This window comes from Phoca vitulina, unplaced genomic scaffold (assembly GCF_004348235.1).
Source record: "Phoca vitulina isolate PV1807 unplaced genomic scaffold, GSC_HSeal_1.0 scaffold56, whole genome shotgun sequence".
NCBI lineage: Eukaryota > Metazoa > Chordata > Mammalia > Carnivora > Phocidae > Phoca > Phoca vitulina.
This window is the reverse complement of record NW_022589759.1, coordinates 6549245-6569180: the sequence shown is the minus strand read 5'-3', so window position 1 is coordinate 6569180 and position 19936 is coordinate 6549245. Positions and strand designations below refer to the sequence as shown.

Here is a 19936-nt window from a genome sequence, read left to right as displayed (position 1 = left end):
AGGCAAGACCAGCAAGGAGTCAAGGATGCCGTTCGGTTTCTCGGCTGAATCCCCAAGGCAGGCTTCGAAGGGCCTGGAATGAGCACATCTACCTGACAGCAGTTCTCAAGGACAAGCAGGGCTGGTGTGTCAGTGCCCCGGCTATCTCCCTCCTTCTCAGGAGTGCCTGAGAAGAGAGGAGTGCGCTCCCTCAGGGTGCCTCCATGCACGGTCACCGGGTATGTCCGCCCAAACCCTAGCCAAGCTGGAAGCACTCTACAGCTGGGGACCCCAGAAGCCACTTGCACCTGTGTTCAGAGCTGCAGCTGGTGGCTGACGGGAGCTTTGCTACACGGCCGGGAGGCATAGAAATTGGTTCGACGGCTTTGGAAAGCATACCAGCTAAAGCTAAACACCTGCCCACGCTGTGACCCCACAGCTCCGCTCCTGGGCACGCCCTCCAGAGAGCCGAGTGCTCACGCGCACCAAGAGACACAAACGAGAACGTTTATAGCCAAAAAACTGGAAGCAAACCAAATGTCCACTAAGAGGAGAATAAACAAAGCAGGGTAGTCACACGGCGGGACTGCGCACGGGTCCCCATCAACAGGAGAATGAATAAAGACACAGTGACATAGTCCTATGATGGAATTCTGCAGAAAAGGACCAAAAGAGTCAACTATGGATACCCACAATGAGGTGAATTAATTGGACAGATGTTATGTGTGTGAAAGGAGCCAGACATAAATGAAGGTTTGCCATCGGATCCCATTTACATGAAGTTCATGAACAGGTACCAGGCATCTATGATTATAGAGGTCAGAGCAGTGGTTATTGGTAGCGCAGGGGTGGAGTGTGCTATTACTGACTGGGAAGGTAGCAGGGAACTTTCTGGAGTGAGGAAAATGCCCTCCATCTTGATCAGCAGTCACACGGATGTTTAAACATTCATGGAGCTCCACATTTCAGATTTATGTCATTTACTGCATGTGTTACACCCCCCTTTAAAAGTGGCATCAGGGGGCACCTGGGTGGCTCAGCAGGTTAAGCATCTGCTTTCGGCTCGGGTCATGATCCCAGGGTCCTGGATGGAGCCCCATGTGGTCAGGCTCCCTGCTCAGCGAGGGAATCTGCTTCTCCCTCTCCCTCTGCCCCTCTGCCCTGTTCATGAGCTCTCTCTTTCCCTCTCTCTCTAAGTAAATAAATAAAATCTTAAAAAAAAGTGGCACCAGGTGGACACAACCCAAATGTCCACGACCAGGTAATAAGTGTGGTAAATCCAGACAACAGACTACTATCCACCTGTAAGAAGGAATGCACTCTGGGTACACACTCCAACATGGATGAATCTTGAAAATGTGATGCTCGGTAAAGCAACCCAGACACAAAAGACCACATGTTGTTTGATTCCATTTACAGGAATTACCCCAAATAGGCCAACCTATATAGAGAGAAAGCAGATTGGTATTTACCGGGGGCTAGGAAGCAACTGCCTAATGGCAATGGGGTTTTGTTTTGGGGTGATGAAAATTTTTTGCAACTAGAGAGAGGTGGTGATTGCACAATACTGTAATTGTTGTAAATGCTTCTTTGAAATGGTGTGTTACGTGAACTTCGCCTCAATTTTTGAAAATGGCATCAAAAAAGCAGTTTTTAGAGGGAAGAGGGTGAGTGCTGCCAACACCACCATGACTTCCAGCCGAGCGGTACTTGCCCGAGCTCACCAAGCCGCCGCCTCAAAACACCCTACTGCCACCTGCTGGACAATTGTCATTGTACATACGCAGACTCCCTTCAAAGGGGCACCCTTGTGCCATGCACAGCCTGCACTGCTGTATAGTGTGGGACAGCTGACTTGGCTTTATGTTTCAGTGCAGCCTCTTCAGATTTGGATGGGGCCTTGCTGCTCTCCCCCCACCCACCCCCAGCCGTGCCCTCGCTAATGCTGAGCCAACCTCCCCCAGATTCGGCAGAGAGATGCTGTCCGTGTGGTTCCTGATCCCCTCATCCCTGCACTGGGACCTGCCCTTCAGACACGCCTCCAGAAATGAAAGCCTCCCCAGAGCCTGTGTGGTCATCGTCACAGCAGCGGGAGGCTGAGGACCGGCTCGAAGGTCTCCGGCAAGCCCCTGGAAATAGGCCTCTTGGCCGTTTGTGTCCCCTCTCAAGGTAATGGTAGGAACAACAAGCAGTTTCTCGAAAACGCCAGGCTGTGTCTCCTCTCTGATGTGCCAGGGAGGAGAAGGGGCTGTCGGATCCCGTGGGCACGGGGCTCTGGGATCTCAGCCGCGTATATCCGAATGCTATGGCAGTCGCCTCGGGGGCCTCCCCCCAACAATGGCCACAGGGGATCTGCTGAGGTGGCAGGTGGGTCAATGATTCTCTCATGAATTTGTTTGGTTTTTTATGGATAGCAGTAATGCATCATAAGCCGCTCATAGCCCTGGAGTTCCCATGGTATCCATCATGGGCACGGGGTTGGGGGCTATCTCCCCCGGCGTTGGCTGTTCAAGACCCCAAGCAGGAAAGTCTCTCAGGGGCACACCTTGAGGGGGAGGCCCTTGCAGAACTGACCTGCAGAGCTGCTGGGTTCAAGGGTCTAGCCCCCTGTCCCTCTGGGAAGCAAGCTTCTGTCCACTTTAACTGGTTTTTTAAAAGAAGAGTAGTATATTCATTTAAAAGAGAAAACTTGGTAGATCATAAGCTTGCATTTCTGTAGGATGGATGGATGGATGGATGGATGGATGGAAAACCTCAATGTAAAGATTGGCCTTGAGCTGAAGACAATCACGTGTGTATCCAGGACAGCCAGGCCGCAGTCTCTCCCAGAGCTCTGTCCCTCATGAGATGTGGATCCTGACAGGGATCCGTGTCCTTCCTCCAGCTGGCTGTCAGCTCGCCAGGAGAGCGCCCTCCGCTTGCTTCCATAGCCTTTCCTTCATTCACTGAGCAAACGTGTTGCTTTGAACCTTGAAAACACTGTGCTAGGTGAAAGAAGCCAGTCCCACAAGTCCACATATTCTAGGATTCCAATCATATGAAAGCCCGGAATAGGGACATCTATGGAGAAAGTCCACTACCGGTTACTCAGGGCTGAGGGGCTGGGAGGACAGGCAGGGGCACGGGGTTTCATTCTGGAGTGGTGAAAATGTTCTCCCGGGCCTGTGGTGTCGTCGGAACAATGCTGTGTGCTAAAAACTACCCAACTGTACACTTTACTTGGGTGGATTGTGTGGTCAGTGAATTATATCTCAGTAAGGGTTCTTTTTTTTTTGTCAAGATTTTATCTATGTATTTGAGAGAGAGAGAAAGAGCAAGGGGAGGGGCAGAGGAAGAGAGAGAGAATGGGGAGCAGACTCCCCGCGGGGCCTGGAGCCCCATGCCAGGCTCGATCCCACCACCGGGAGATCATGACCTGAGCCGAAATCTAGAGTAGGTGGCTCGACCAACTGAGCCGCCCAGGCGTCTCTCAATAAGACTATTTTTTTTTTTTTTTTAATGCACTGAACACCTACTGTGTGCCAGGCACGCTGCAGACTCAGGAGTAAATAAAGCAAAGGCCATCCTCCACCCCATGCGGTCTGGGGGAGGAGGCAGCCACTAGACGACCCCACAACCCTTTCTCCGGACTGCAGCGGAGAGAGCCGAGAAAGGAGGCGCGGGCTGCTGGAATGAGCGCCTCCAAGAGGGGGCAGCACCGAGCTAACGTGCCCCCGCCTCGAAGAGCCCCAGAGGACCAGCCCCTAGGGCAGGTGGAGACGGGAACCGCCTTCCAGGCAGTGGGAAGCGCCGGTGCGGAGGCCCTGAGGCCGGGCTCGGCACCAGGGAGGAAGAGACTAGCAGAAGGCAGGAGGAGGAAGTGGGGGGCCTGAGCAGCAGGAGGGAGACGCAAGGGGCGGAGGCCGAGTGGTGGGGGAGGGGTAGAGGAGAATTTGGGAGTTGTTCGCATACCAACCAGCCGCCCTCTGTTGTGGAGTGGACTGGAGGGAGGCAGACGGGAGCGTGGGAGAGCGGAGGAGGGAGGGGGTCGCGGCACAGCACCTCCCGCGTTCCTATTAAAATGCCGTCCTCCCTAGGAGGGGGCTGCAGGTTAACGAAACAGGAAGTCAGGGCTGCTCAGCTGGCAGCCCGCGGAGAGCCGGCGCGGGACAAAGGGGCAGGGGGAAGCTGGCAGGCGGGCGGGACGTGGCGGGCGTGTGGCGGCCCGGACGGGTCAGGTCAGGAGGCAGGGGGGCCGCGCCAACGCCTCCGCCGTCCCAGCTGCGGCAGATCGGGGCTGGGGCTGCGCCAGGCCGGCGGCTGGGGGCGGGAGGCGGCGGGCGCGGGCCTCGGGGCCGTGACGTCAACGTTGCCATGGAGACCCCGCTTCCCTCCTCACGCTGTGCAGCAGCTGCGGACCCCGGGGCTGGGGAGGCTTTGCAGGGTTGAGGGGAGCGGGAAGGACAGACCTGGGTCCCGCGGCTCCGCCCCCAGAGCGCGGCCCCGCGAGAGGGCAGGGTACGAGACCCCGAGGGGTGCCGCCGCCCCGCAGCCTGCCCCCACCCCTGTCGCCCAGACACGGCTCCTTTCTTGCAGGGCTGGGAGTTGCTGTGGCATGGAAGAGCCCGGGGTCCCGCCGCGGCCCTCCCCGACAGTGACCTACCAACCGGGGACATGCTCCCCCTTAGCGGCCTCCCCGCCCTCCCAGTCCTAGCTCCACTGTTGTGGGTCCAATGCCCCTTCCTTCGAGGAGCTTTTAGTGAGGCCCTCCTGGGGCCCTGCGGGTCCCCAACGCTTTGCCAACTCTGCAGCCCCCAGCACGACGCAGCGAGGGAGAAGGGGCATCGCGACGCGGCGGCCGCCCGGGGGCGCAGCACTCCGTGGAGCTCACGTAGGAAATGGGCTTCTCTTTGTCTCTCCACCTTGCTCAGTCCAGTCTTTCCTTGCAGATTCTTACAGACACCTTCGGGAGCCTACTGTCCAGGCGAGTTGACTTCAGCCTCACCTCCAGGTCCTCCTTCATTTCAGGCCTCTCCCCTCGTCCCGCTTCCAAGGGGGTGAAGGTGGAAAGGGACGCCTGTCCCCTACTTGGCTGGTGTGGCCCTTGTCTTTGTTTGCTCACTGGTGCTTCTCCCGCTGGTCACGGGGGTGCTTACACTGTGGCGCTTGGGAGGACTGGAAGGGGTGGGGGTGAGGGCCCCCCGCGACAGGGTCCCTCCAGCTCCCTCCCCCGGTTGCTAGTCACCCACCTCCAGCTGCTTCCGGCTGGGGTCTCCTCACCCTGGGACCAACCTTTTCGGGTGGGATACGGGAAAGCTCTCTTGGCCGTGCTTCCTTCCTGGGGTCCCTGTGACTCCCAGAAACTCAACACCTTCCTGACATGCCATGGTCACCTCCCACCACCCTGGCACCTCTTACCAGTTCTCTTTTTCCTGATTTGGGCAGGCATAGCATGAAGACGGGCAATACCCGTGTTGCCTGGGGGGATGGGTGCAGGGTGGTGGGGGGGAACTGGAGATCTGGGGAGGGGAGGCTCTCTCTTTTTCTCCTCCCATCTTTTGTTGGTACTGGGATGATATGAGGGAAGGTAGGACCTTTGCAGCCACTTTGTAATAAGCCCTGGGGTCTGCTCCTCGGTATTCTTTCTCTAGAATGTGGGGAACTTACACCTGGATGATGATTTCAAGGCTGCTGGAGAAGTCCCACTTAACATCCTCTCACTTGGCCCTCTCCTCATCCATCCATCCACCTTGCAAACCTACTGCGTGCTGGTCACTCTGCTAAGTGCGGGGATCTAGCAGTGAATAAAGACCAAACCCCTCCCTGGGGGAGTCTATGTTCTGAGAGAAGTCAGGCAACAAACAGAATTAGTAAGAACAAGATGTAGTGTCTTAAAAGGACAGATGAGATGAGAAGAAAATGAATCCAAAAAGGGGAATGGAGAGAGTGGAGGAAAGGTGGCCAGGGAAGGCCTCACTGAGAAGGGGACATGTGGGCAAAGACCTGAAGGAGGAGAGGGAAGAGCCAAGCAATATCCGCAGTGAGGAGGGGCAGAGCATTCCAGGCAGAGAGAACAGCCAGTGCAAAGGCCCTGAGGTTGGAGCAGGGGAGGAATGTTAAAGGAAGAGGAGCTGGTGCAGCCAGAGCAGAGCCAGCAAAGCGGGGAGGAGAGGAGAGGGCTGAGTCACCCGAGTCGACTGCCCGCTGCTTGGAGGCCGTGGGTTTTACTGATATTCTGCGTGCTTGTCCTAGCATCTCAGCAGACAGGCTTCTGTCCCTGCTGCCAGTGGCCCCTTGCTGAGGGTTACAAATGCCCTCAGGGGGCAGGAGACTCTGCTGTCCCCAGTCTTCCTTCTCCAGGCTGATGGCCCTCAGTCACAGCCAGCAGCCTTAGCATTTGCCCCCCTCCGCCAGGGCCGGGGAGGGGGGAGTGGGAGGGTCGGTGGAGAGACAGAACCAGGCTTTTTCTATCAGGCAGGCCTAACAGATTTGTGGGAGGATTGAGGGTGGTTTTCCGCAGGACAAAAGGAGGCTGGATGGGTTTCCGGTGGAGAAGCTACTTCGAGGGAGGCGGCCAACCGCCTGACCAACCCCCTAAGTCCCCTGGCCTGTCTCAGCAAGTCACATAGACTTCATGTTTAGAAAATGTTTCCTCGTTCATGTGACAGGTATTTACATGGGTCTATTCTGTGAGGAACAGATGGGGGGCTGGCCGGGTGCCTGGGGGCTGGGGGGCTGGCTGGGTGGTTGAGAGGGGGTGGGGAGCTGACTGGGTGGCTGGGTGAATAAGTGAATGAACAAAGGAACAGACGGGAAGATGGATTAGTGGATAGATACATGAATGGATAGGTAGGTGAGTCGATGGGTGGATGAATGGGTGGCCGTGGAAAGGGATGAGGGGATGATTTAGTGACTCATGAATGGTTATATTAAGTACCTACTGCAATGTAACAAATCACCCCAAAATGTAGTGGCTTAAAACAACAAGCAAGTATCTCACTCTTTCTGTGGGGTGGGAATTCAGGAGTGGCTTAGCTGGGTAGTTCTGGCTCAGGGCTCCGATGGGGCAGCCATCAGGACAGCAGCTGGGGTTTGGGTCTCATCTGAAGGCTTTCTGGGCTGGAGGGCCCACTTCTGTGATGGTGCCCCACATCGCGGTTGGAGGGAGGCCTCAGTTTCTCCTCACATGGTTCTCCAGAAGGCTACTTGAATGTTCTCATGACATGGCTCTTCCTAGGGTGAGTGATTAGAGAGAGACCAAGCCTGAAACTATGGTGACCTTTACCAGCGGGGTCTCTGATGGCCCTCGTTGTCACTTCTGCTGTTCCCATTTATTAGCAGCAAGTCACTGAGAACAGCCCATGCTCAGGAGAGGCAAATTAGGGTCCACCTCTCGAAGGAAGAGCATCAAAGAATTTGTGGACAGATTTTAAAACTGGGGCAACAGGTAAAGGGATGGTGTACCCACTATTCTTCCCTGACGCTGGGATCTTAGAATAATCTCAGCCCACGACCTGCTTCTGAAATTCACCCAGGACGTTTGTAGACACTCCCAGAGTGGGGGCTCCAACCCCAGACCCTCTTACTGAATTGCTCTGAGCAGACTTGGACATTTGTGGGTTCATTTTGTGGAATGACCTGAAACCTTAATCGTGACATTTCTGTTTCCAGTGCATTTTGTTATTGTGGTAAAATGTGTATAACATAAAATGGACCGTTTTCGCTGTTTTCAAATGTGTGGTTCAGTGGCAATGAGTATATTCACGTTCTACCATCACCTCCAGAAATGTTCATTTTCCCAAATCGAAGCCCTACCCATTGAACACCAACTCCCCATTCCTCCCTCCGCCAGCCTATAGCGAGCACCACGTTCTGTCTCTGAATTCGAGCACCCTAGACCTCATCGGAGTGGAATCCTGTGCATCTGGCTTGATTCACTTAGCACAGTGACGTCCAGGGCTCATCCACGTTGTAGGCACGTCAGAGTTTCATTCCTCCAGTGGCTGAATAACCTTCCATTGTCCGTATGGACCCCATTTTGCTTATCCATCATCCGTCAGTCGACGTTGAGGTGCTACCCACGTTGGTATCCACATTGGTATTTTTAAGGCTCCCAGGTGATTCTGATGAGCTATCAGGGACGAAAACCAAGGCCTTCGACCAGTGCTTCTCAATCCTGGCTGCACATTAGGATCACCTGGTAGCTGTTCAGAAAATACCTGTGCCTGCTGAGCCTGGCCAACCCACTCGGTCAGGATCTCTGGAGGTGGACCCAGGAGTTTTTGAGACTGTCCAGTTATTCCCGGTAGAACGCCAGGGCGTGCGGACTCATTTCCAAGCTTCTGCTGCCATCTGGTGGCAGCACCTGGGATTTTCCCCTCCCCAGCACACGCTTGCACGCCCTAAGGAGCCCAGAAGGGCCAGGCCCCAGTGCCATTCCCTGGGGGTCTGCGGACCCTGTAAGGCTCTACCTGCCTCCCCTCCCCCACTATTTCCTGGCTTCCTTGTTTAGAAGAACAGGTGAGTCTATTAGAGAGGAGAAGATGCAGACAGGTGGAGGACTCCTCTTTGCTCCTTGCCAGCTGCATGACCTTGAACAAGCCATTTCACCCGTGTCGGGCGGGACGACCACAGCTGCCTCTGACAAGTCCCTGAGGTCGCAGTTAAGTCTGTGTATTAGCTCTGGGGAAGCACCTAGAATTTCTTAGCCTTGGCACTGCGGATATTTGGGTAGGATTATTCCTCACGGTGGAGTCCTCCTGTAGGGTTTTGAACAGTGTTCCGGCCTCGACCCACGAGACACCAATGGAACTCCCCAGTTTTGACAACCAAAAATGTTTCCAGACATGACAGATGCCCCCTGGGTGTAGGGTTGCCAGACAAAGATGCAGGTTTCCCAGTTACATTTGAATTTCAGATAAGCGACTCACAGCTTTTTAGTCCAGTTGTGCCCCAAAGATTGCATTTTTATTTGCTAAATCCAGAAACCCCACACGACCACCTCAGTTGAGAGCCGCTGCCCCAGGAGTGTGTGAAGCCCGCAGGCGGCTAAGCTACCGGATGGAGAAGGTGGAGCAGGAGTGCGCGGGGCTGCCCCAGTCGGGGCGGGGCGCTGTCTGCCGGCGGGCCCAGCAACGGTGAGTGAGGTGGGCCTCGGGAGAAGGGTGGCCGTGGGAGAGGAGGCGGGCTTCACAGTTGGGCCAAGTCCCTCTGGGGGCTCAGAGCCACTGCTGTGCGGGGCGCAGGGGACACCCTGTTTTCCCAGCACCTGGGGACAGAGCAGTTTGTGGCCAACCACAAGTTGGAGCAGTTCGTCCCCAACTTTTCCCCAGAGAGAACCCTCAGTGGTGTGCGTGGGGGGGTCAGGCCCAGCTTGCTCATTTGCAAGAGGAAGAAACAGGCCCTGAGAGGGGCAGTGACTGGCCCCAAGTCACACAGCCAGCTTATGGCCGTGGCAAAGCTGGTGTCTGGCCCTTCAAGCCAGGACTTAGGCCCCTGGGGTGGAGCCTGGGAATGTCCTCAACCTGTGGTAAGTCCTCTAAGAGCTCCCAGCATTTTCCAGAGGCAGAGGCACTGAGGGCTGGGCCACCTGCGGTCCCAGCTGCCGTCCACACTACTCCAGGAGAGTGCTGGGCCCCCTTCTGGGGCTGCCCCTGTGGGGACCGTCTCTGGTTCCTGTCTGGTAGGGGGAGGCGACATGAGGAAGGGGTACAGTGTTGGACTTGGAGCCAGACTGTCAGGGGCAGAATGCGGGTTCTGTCCCTCACTAACTCTGACCTGAGGCGCCCTGTGCCTCAGCTTCTTCACCTATAAAATGGGAGTGATGAAAATGATACCTACTTTGTAGGGTTATTAGAAGGATTTGCTGAGTTAACAAGGAGGAGTGCTTAGAACAGTATATGGCAGATAGTAAGGCTTACTACTTACCTTACTCTCTTTTATTCTTCCGGTAACATCAACGCTTCTTCTTTGGGAGCTGATTCAGTGGGGCTATCAATCACAGTCACCAACCCTGCCCTGCCCTAAGGGGCATGTGAGTCAAGCAAAGAGCAGTCACTGCACCCTATTGCCCAGTCACTGGGTTGATGAATGAGACGACCCTGATGAAGATCTATTGAGTTCCTGGATCCAGCCTGACCTGAAGGTAGTGCCCAACAGGTGAGACAATAAATTCCCCATTTTGCTTAAGCAAGTTTGAGAAGAGTTCTGATCCATGTACCTTTTTGCTTCACAGAGCAAGAGAGGGTCCCCCAAGGCAGCCCCCTTCTCCCATGGACCAGGCCCCTCAGCCTTGGTTTTGATCCAGCCCCACATTAGGCCAGTGACCCACTCTCAGGGAGTCAGAGGGAGGTTCTCTGTTTGAACTGTGATGGGAGCTCACAACTAGAGGAGACAAACAAACAAGAGGGAGAAGCCCCATCAATATGCGTGGCACATTGAGGTACTTTATACACCTTTTCTTTCTTTCTTTCTTTCTTTCTTTCTTAAGATTTTATTTATTTATTTGAGAGAGAGAGAGAAAGATAGTGAGAGAGAGCACGAGCCCGAGGCAGGCAGAGGGAGGGGAGAAACAGACTCCCCGCTGAGCAGGGAGCCCCACTCGGGACTCGATCCCAGGACCCTGGGGATTGAGTCCCGAGTGGAAGGCAGATGCTTAACTGACTGAGCCACCCAGGCGTCCCTCAAGGAGAGTTTAGATAAATGGCAGAATCCCGGTCCAGCCAGCGCAGGAACTCCCAATGCACTGTCCCTGGGAAATGATTTTGTCAACAAAGTGGGGGGCACTTAGTGCAATGATGTACAATGTGCGGACAGCATTATGAAGGGCAAGGTGGGGTACTCTGCCGGGGGGGGTTACCAGGATCAGGGCCACCTCTCCTGGGAGGGGATGTTTAAGCTGGCCAGCCCCTCAGAGGCCCAGAGCCCACCATTAACCTCCCCCAACTTCTAAATTTTCATAATCAGCTGCTTCCTTTGTTCCTCTAGCCCTGGGGGGTGGTAGCTGCTCTGTCACTATTAAGCCATGATACCTTTTTAAATGACCCTTCTTTACATTCTCTCAGTTAAAAGAACCGGGGTGCTTTCTGTCTGCTTGTAGGACTCTGAATGACACAGAGTGAACAGCTGTAAGCCATGCAAAGAGCAGAGGGGTAGCACCGTCCTGGCCGGGGCACCTGCGTGGCCAGAGGCCGTGAGGCTAGAGGGAGCAAGGCATATTCCAGCAGCCAGGACCAGTGGGCCTGGAGGGGATTTATGGGGTGGCCAGTAGAATAAGGTGAAATTGGACAGGTTGGCTCTCACAGGCCATAACATGGAGTCTGCATGGGATCCTGAGAGCAATGGGAAGCCATGGAATGTGAAGCGACTGAGTGATTTAACTTTCGAACATTGCCCTGGCTACAGTGAGCCTAACTCCCTGGAGGGGGCAACAGTGGGTCGGAACAAGATGGCATATTAAAAGGTGCTTCCTTCCGTTCTGCTTGGAAGGGAGTGGGTGTCTTAAGGAGGAAAAACATGGGTATGCTTCTGGCGCAACATGATGTCACAGAATAAAGGACAGAATCTCACGGTCCCTAGAAAACTCAACTGTAAAGTGAATGCCAGGATCCTCAAGGAACCTCTGCTAACCCTAAAGTGGGCCAGAGAGTCTCAACCGATGGCTCCCCGGGTGGCTAAAGGGAGAGGGGGAAAGTGCTTTCGGGCCTCCCCTGTGTCTCCTGGCTTATAAGTGTGACACCTATTCCCACCAGATGCTTTTGGGCCACGTGAGGGTGACAGCCCCAAGCTCCTCCTCCCGCCCTCGGGGTCCCACCCACTGCACAGAGACTGCAACACCCAGGAAGGGCCGGGAGCGGAAGTGAGCAGGCGGGTGTGGGCGCACTGTATCCTGGGAAATGTAGTCCATAGGAGACCAGAAGAGTCCGTGAGAGCGATGCATTCTGGAGAAAGTAGTTTTCAAGGGATCTGAGAACCCGCGGCGGTAGCAGAGGTGATTCACCGTAACCTAACGCGGTGGCTGGGGCTTAACGATTTGTAGATTTAGAGTGAACACGTAGGATTTGTTTCTTTCTGTCCCAACCACCAACACCCGGGGGGGGGAGGGGGGGATGCGAAGAATAAGACCTATGCACGCTTCTGTGATGGCAATGAGGCCTGAGTCGGTTATTCCTCAATCAGACAAGTAAACCGCTTATAACCTCCCTGAACCTCAGTTTCTTTATCTGTAAAATGGGCAAGTTAATCATTCTCACTTGTCAGGCTTGATAACATCCATCAATCAACTAGCAAGGTGCTTAACACACCTTCTTTGCTTAACAAATCCTCCCTTTGAATCGGAGCTTACAGAGCATATGGATGTGTTTTGTAACCAAGAGCAAGAATTGTTCTCCAGGGGCGCCTGGGTGGCTCAGTTGGTTAAGCCTCTGACTTCAGCTCAGGTCATGATCTCAGGGTCCTGGGATCAAGCCCCAAGGCAGGCTCCCTGCTCAATCAGGAGTCTGCTTCTCCCTCTCTCTCTGCCCCTCTCCCCGCTCCTGTGCGCTCGCTTTCTCTCTCTCTCAAAAAAGATAAATAAAGGGACGCCTGGGTGGCTCAGTTGGTTAAGCGTCTGCCTTCGGCTCAGGTCATGATCCCAGGGTCCTGGGATTGAGTCCCGCATCGGGCTCCCTGCTCCGCGGGGAGCCTGCTTCTCCCTCTGCCTCTGTCTCTCTCTCTGTCTCTCATGAATAAATAAATAAAATCTTTAAAAAAAAAAAAAAAAAGATAAATAAAATCTTTTAAAAAATTGTGCTCCTCTGGAGCACTTGGGACTTTGTCTTTGGAAAGTAGGATTTCTTGCCAATTCCAGGAGAAAATGTAAGGAAATGTAAGGAAATCTTGTCACCCAGAGACTTGACAAGGATGTGTGACCTTACCAGACAGGACACAGTGAGATGCAAGTTAAAAAATAAGACAGCCTTCTGGTGCAAGCGTCCTCACACAGTACTAGTGGGAGTATTAATGAGTATATCCTCTATAAAGGGCAGTTTATGTAGGTGCAGTGATTCCACTTGTAGGAATTCCTCCTACACACACTAGACAGTTTCAAAATGACAAAAGTTTCAGAATATTCACTGTAGCATTGTTTATGAAACATGATTGGAAACCACCTAGGTCTCTATGGGTAGAGGACAAGTTACATAAATTGTAATGTACTGGGATACTATGTGCCATGAACAATAATGAGGTGTAACGTCACCCATGTAACATTCCTGCAAAAAAAAAAAAAAAATGCTTAAACTAAGCATATTGTGAGGAAACTATCAGAGAAATTCAAACTGAGGGATATTTTGCAAAACTGGCCTAGACCTTCAAAAATCTTGATGTGGTAAAAGACGAAATAGGCTGGGAGATTGAACGAGATTAAACAGACATGGCAGTTAAATGCACTGAGCACTCCTTCATTGGAACTTGGATTCTTAAAAATGACATTTTGATTAGACACCTGGGGAAATTTGATTATGGGCTATATATGAGATAGCACTGTATGAATGTTGACTTTCCTGAGTGTGATCATTGTATTGTGGTTATATGGGAGAATGTCCTTCTTAGTAGATATCTGCTGAACTAACCCTGGGCTCTTGGGTAGTTTAGAAAAAAAAAGAGAAACAGAGCAAAGGTGGCGTATATTAATAATTGGTGAATCCAAGCTTTAAAATATGGTTGTTCATGTTCCTCTTCTTGCAACTTTTTTATAGTATTGAAACTTTCAAAGTAAAAAGTAGGCATGAGAAAAAAAAAAAAACGAGGAAGCTCCATATGCATTGATGGGGGAAAAGCTTCAAGAAACATTGGCAAGACTTTTTTTTTTTTTTTTTTTTTAAGCAAGGTGCAGAAGTGGAAATGCACGAAACACCCAGAGAGAAGACACAAGAAAGAGGTGACAAAGGCTGCCTCTGGGGCAGGGACCTGGCGGGAGGGGTCAGGAGTGGGAAAGAGACTTGCTTCTCACACTTACCCTTTTAGACCTTTTGAATTTTGTTTCATGTCCATGTATAACCTGATCAGATAAAACATAATAACTTCGAAGAAGACTATTTCTGGGAAAGCACTTGTGGTCAGAAAACCCCAGACTGGGCTCCCCTATTCCCCAGCTGTAGACCTGTTGGGAAACCCAAAACAGAAGGAAGGAAAACCAGTTACTTTCACATCCTTTCCCACATCTGCTCCTCATCACAATCCAGTGAGTCAGGCAGGTTTTAGCGGACCCATTTTATAGATTAGGAAAACTGAGGATCAGAGAGTCTTAGCAACTTGTCTGAAGTCAGACATGTGAAATGAGACACTACTGGAGCTGAGATGGAAACTGCGACCTTCCCGGTGACCCAGCCTGGCTCCTTCCCTCCTAGAGGTGACCTCTCCAAGCTCCGAGGGTCGGATATGGCAGGGGAGGGCCCAGGGTGGGAGCGTAAGGGTGGGGTTGACTTCCAGGCTCTGGGTGCTCACTGAAGCTCAGCCCAGCTGCCTTCCCGCCCTTGCTTTTACACGGGGCTCTCCAGGCAGGAAACAGAAGTCAACGCTGGGCACCCAAAGCATGGGTTTGATTTACATGTTCATGCGCAACTGGTTTGGGGGTTTATTTGGGGGACCAAGAACTAACTCAGCCAAAGAGCCTCTTCCCTGAGCCCATCTGGGTTGCTTTTTACCATCTCTGTCATCTTAAACAAATCTTAAACAAAGCGCCTTTTTTAATTAAAAAAAATAAAGTAATAGAGGGATATTGTTATCAAGTCAAACAGTAAAGTATTTGGAGGGCAATTTGACATTTCTGTCAAATTTTAAAATATACATATATGTTTTGATAATGTGATCCAGCATTTACAATGGAAAATAGTTTTTTTTTCTGTGAATATTCTCCCCCAAGTGTTCAGAAGTACATATGGAAAAATGCACTGCTTGTAAGAGAAACAAAGACACAGAACTGTAAACAACCCAAAGACAATGACGTTTGCTGGATTTGCTGACCTAGAAAGAGATGTCCGTAGTATATTGTTAAATAAGCAAATTATTTGATTCAAATATAAAAAGAGCATTTCATTTTCATTTCTTTGAGGACTAGTGAGGTTGACTATCTTCTTCTTTCTTCTTTTTTTTTTTTAAGTTGGCCAATTGTGTTTCCACTCATGTGAATTGCTAAAATATTACTGTCCCTCGGTCTTTTGTCACACAAAATGGGTGTAAACTTCTGGCACCATGTCTCTAAGAGTTTCTATTTATATTTCCAATGCTTCCTTTGGGGGGTGGGGGCGGGATTTTGGAAGAGAGTTTGCTGAACTTGAAGCAGAGGATGGTCTCAGTCTTAATGGAGTGAGTTATCCTGTGACATGAAGGGCTCTGAGAAATAGAGGAGCCTCTCTTCCTTTCTTTCATTTCCAGGATCTTCTCATAAAGCATCCTGTTTGGTTCTTGGTGGATAGTTTGGAAGTGGAGGTGGCTGTACCCTTTGAAAGAGGGAGGAATGGGAACCAGAGATTGGTTGCCAGGGTCTGGAGAGGGTGAGGTGAGTGAGGGGCCCCGGGGACACCCTAAAAGGAAAAGCTTCAGGAGGCACTCACTCTCAGGCTCCCACCCTAGGCGCCTCGTTCACCTCGCTCAGGTCCCAGCCCTGCTGACTGCTTCTTGATGACGGAACAGGAGATCTGCAAACAGCTATTGTACCGTAAGGCTAGAGTGGCCTCTGATACTCAGAGCTAGACTCAAGACGGTGGTGGCAGCGGACAGATAAAATGACATCTGCATGTGGGGCAAGGCAGCAGAGTTCTGGCTCGGCTCCTGAGATGGTGTCCCGGACCCTTCATGCTGTGGTGGTGGTGGTTCCTCCTTCCCTGGAGGTGTTTGAGGGTTAGACTCTGCAATGAAGAGGGTTCAGACTGGACCTCTGGAGAGATGGGGAACAACCCATCATCAAACCCATTTTGTCCTTAAGATTTTTCTGATTCTCTCTCCATTTGTGGTAGCTGCATGGCTGGTTTTCTCTGGGTGTGCCCTGGGCCCAGCCTCCACCTGCTGCCAGCCCGCCGTGGGCCCCAGCGCCTCAGAGATGTCCCTGACATCAGAGGAGCTGCCATTTATCAAACTCGTCTGCACAGCAGGCCTTGCCTTTAGCGCTCGACGTCTCACGCCTCACTGAGCTCTCACCAGTCTTCCAAGGACTTGGTTGTCTCCACATTCCCGAGGAGGACACCAGGGCCCAGAGAAGGTGAGCAACCTGACCCTGACCACAGAGCTAAGAAGCAGCAGAGGCAGGATTTGAACCCACAGCTCCCGAGGCACAATCTTCACCGCCGTGCCCTGCTCCTCCATTTTTCATGAGCTCTGAGCTCATGGTCAGAAAACCCCAGACTGGGCTCCCCTATTCCCCAGCTGTAGACCTGTTGGGAAACCCAAAACAGAAGGAAGGAAAACCAGTTACTTTCACATCCTTTCCCATATCTGCTCCATCCCAGGGGGATCCCCTGGAGGCCCTCAGAATTCTAGAGTGTTTTCAGGAGGTCACTGTGGGGTTAAAGCAGGTTCTGTCTTCCCCCGACTTCCCTGGGTGGGAGGTTTCCAGAAGTACAGGCCCAGCTCAGTGGTGGCCCCTTTTCCTGCGACAGGAGGGGGTGGTAGGAGTTGGGACACGTCCTCTTTGAAGGTTCTCTCTCGCTGCTTCTGACCACTTCCTCTCTTCCCTGGGGCAGAGGCAGCTGTGTCGGTACTAATGACAGCCATCCCGGCAGTGGCCAAGGAGGCCTCTGAGTCTCTCCAGGAAGGGCTGGCCCGGCTGGACTTCCATCCCCTCTCTGCCCCCAGGTCCTCCCCTGAGTCCCCAGGAGCAGAGGGGGAGGGCGGTGAGTGGGCTCCCTGAGCTCTCCCTCCGCCGGACTGAAAACACTGCCCCCCCTCCATTTGGGCTCCACTGGGGCTGAATCTGCTTCCAGCAACTTCCATGGAGGATGTGGCCCAAGTTCAGGACTCCTGCCCGGACAGCCAGCCCCCTCAGGATGCCCAGGGAGGTGAGGACCCTGGCCCTGGGTAGAAGCCTCAGCCTAGCCCTGGGCACCTCAACCATGAGTGCCCCCTGTGGGCAGAGGAGCTGTGGCCTGGGAAGAAGATGGGCATTGAGAACTGTGGGTGCCAGGCCCGGCTCTGCTGCCGGTCAGCTGGTGGGCTTGGCCAGTTGCTTTTCTTCTTCTTCTTCTTCTTCTTCTTCTTCTTCTTCTTCTTCTTCTTCTTCTTTTTTTTTTTAAGATTTTATTCATTTGACAGAGAGAGACACAGTGAGAGCAGGAACACAAGCAGGGGGAGTGGGAGAGGGAGAAGCAGGCTTCCCGCGGAGCAGGGAGCCCGATGCGGGGCTCGACCCCAGGACCCCGGGACCATGACCCGAGCCGAAGGCAGACGCCCAACGACTGAGCCACCCAGGCAACCCAGGTTGCTTTTCTTCTTGGGCCTCAGTTTCCCCATCCATGCAGAGGGCATAAATAACCCTTCCAAAGGTTGCAGCAATGAATGCGGTGCTGTACGTACGTGCCAAGCAGAGAGCCTGGTACACCACAAGGGTTTAGACCGCCTGCAGCGGGTCTGGGGTGCTCCCCTCTCCCCGCAGCCCCTGCAGAGGAGGCCAGTCCCAGCTACCCTGCTCTGTTCCCCACCCCTGCCTCTCCCAGCAGTCCCTGGCTTCCCACCCGTAGCAGGTACAGCCCTCAAGCTCAGGTTGGCAAGGAACGTCACCTGTCCTCTGTAGCCTGTCGCCCCCCAGCCCATCTGGCCTGGTTGGTAAAACATCAATGTCAGTCACTGTGGGGCTCTGCCCAGCCCAGTGTTGTGCCAGAGCGCTGGGTCGTGGTTTGTTTTATTGTGATAACATATGCATAACATAGAATGAACCGTCTTTAACGATTAAGGGTACAGTTCTGGGACATTAGGGACATTCACGATGTTGTGCAACCATCCACCTCCAGAACTTTCTCATCTTCCCAGACTGAAAGCCTGTCCTCGTTAAACACAAACCACCACCGCCCCCCCGCCCCCAGCCCCTGCAGCCCCATCTGACCGCCCTCTGTAACACTTCTATGTGGAATCCTACAGGACTGGCCTCTTTGTGACTGGTTTATTTCAATTAGAATAATGTCCTCAAGGTTCCTGCATGTTGGAGCATGGGTCAGAATTTCCATCCTTTTTACGTTTGAATACTTCATTATATGTTGAGACCACATTTTGCTTATCCACTTCACCATCGGGGGACACTTGGCTTGCTTCCACATCCTGGCTGTTGTAATAATGCGGCTACAGCATGGGTGTGCAAATATCTGTCTGAGTCCCTGCTTTCAGTTCGATGGGGTGCATACCTAGAAGTGGAGTTTCTAGATCACATGGTAATTATGTTCGACTTTTTGAGGAACTGCCCAAAGTCTTGGGGTTTCAAGTTAGGACACAGGCGTTGGGGAAGCCCCTCTGGCCACACTGTGGACAGGGAGATATGAAATCAGGAGCTGGACATTGTGGGTTCAAATCCCGGTTCTGCCACCTCCCAGTGGGGTGACCTTGGGCGAGTCACTTAGCCTCTGCGCTTCAGTGTCTCAGCTCTACTGTGGGATGAGAGCAGTAGCTGCCTTGTGGGGCTGTGGTGGTATGGGGAGTATGTACTTAGAACGGTGCCTGGTACCCCGGAAGCTCTAGGACCTGTTAGCTCTGTGTTCTTCCAGGGATCTGATCCTGCGATCTCACTGCTGCCGTGGCCCCACCCCAGCCTGGTCCCTCCATGGAGCATCCCTTTGGAGCTGGCCCTGTTCCCACCCCAAGACTCTGACTTCTTTCCCCCCTTTCCCAGGTCCCTGGGACTCTCTCTTCAATGAAGGAGTTTCTCTTTCCCTGCCCATGGCTTAACCTCTTGAAAACACAAATCAGGAAGTAATGCCTCAGACTAACTCTGGGAGAACCTGAGCCTGGACCAGAGGGGAAACCAAGGGCACTGGCTGACAGGTGGGCACGGGCACGGGCGAAGAGGAGCCCTTTCTTCTTTCCTTTGACCTTGATCATGCCATTCTCCATGGCTGAGTCCAGTCTGGGCCCTGAGTTTTGGGAGGGGTGAGGAGAGCTGGGAGGGTCCCTGAAGACGGCCCACAGGCATGATTACAGGGACGGGGAAGAGGCGCTCTGGACTGTGATGAAAGGAGCGGTGGTTTGGCACTTTGATCGCGAGGAGAGTCAGCTGGAGGGTTCCGGTTAGTGACGGGTGGCGGTGGAGATGAGATTACCCGCGTCCCTGGGCCAGCAGCCAGGACTCCATGGCTGGGGCCAGGACAGTCCCACCTCTGGTGGAGGCCCAGCTGGTGTGCGGGTGTGGCCTGGCCAGCTTGCCTGGTCTGGGTCCCCAGCACATCCCCACCCGGGGCGGGGGGAGCTGCTTCTGCTGGCCCTGGGTGATGCCAGGAGGAAGGTCAAGGCAAGACCTGGCGGGCGAGGACTTTGGTCCTTAGAGACCACGCCTGGAGGTTGACCCTAGTCAACTAGGTTGACTTCTAGTTTTTGCCACCTCTACCTGTGACAGGAGGGGACAGAGGAGCCTCCGGGCTGCCCCACACCCCATACCCCTTCCCATTCTCTTCCTTTCCTATTTTGTCTTCTCTGTTCCTTTCCTCATACCAGGTGGTAGGTGATTTGGAAATTCACAAAGCAGTGCACTTCTCTTCACAGTTTATCAACATCCAGAACCTGGTAAGGAGTCAGCACTCAGTTTCACTGAAGTCGGCTTTAGTGAAGGACTTTCTGCATGGCCCTCTGGCAGAGCTTACTAATGGGCACCGCTACTCCTGACGCTTCTCCTTAGCATTGTCAAATCCAGGCCTGTCTTCAATATTTGCAGACATCCCCAAAGGGGCACTAATATCTGTTCTGGGGCATTAAATAAAATATGCCACGAAGATTAAGTAGAATAACATGTAGAAAATGCCTGGCA

The 19936-nt window shown here is 53.1% G+C and overlaps 1 long non-coding RNA gene across 1 annotated transcript; it reads left to right on the top strand.

Moving 5' to 3' along the window:
- Positions 1-4335: 4335 nt before the first annotated feature.
- LOC116622950 lies at positions 4336-19936 on the top strand. Its single transcript, XR_004297650.1, has 6 exons — positions 4336-5053; positions 6479-6626; positions 8943-10399; positions 13822-16195; positions 18809-18960; positions 19627-19936. It is a non-coding gene; the product is annotated as an uncharacterized LOC116622950 (long non-coding RNA).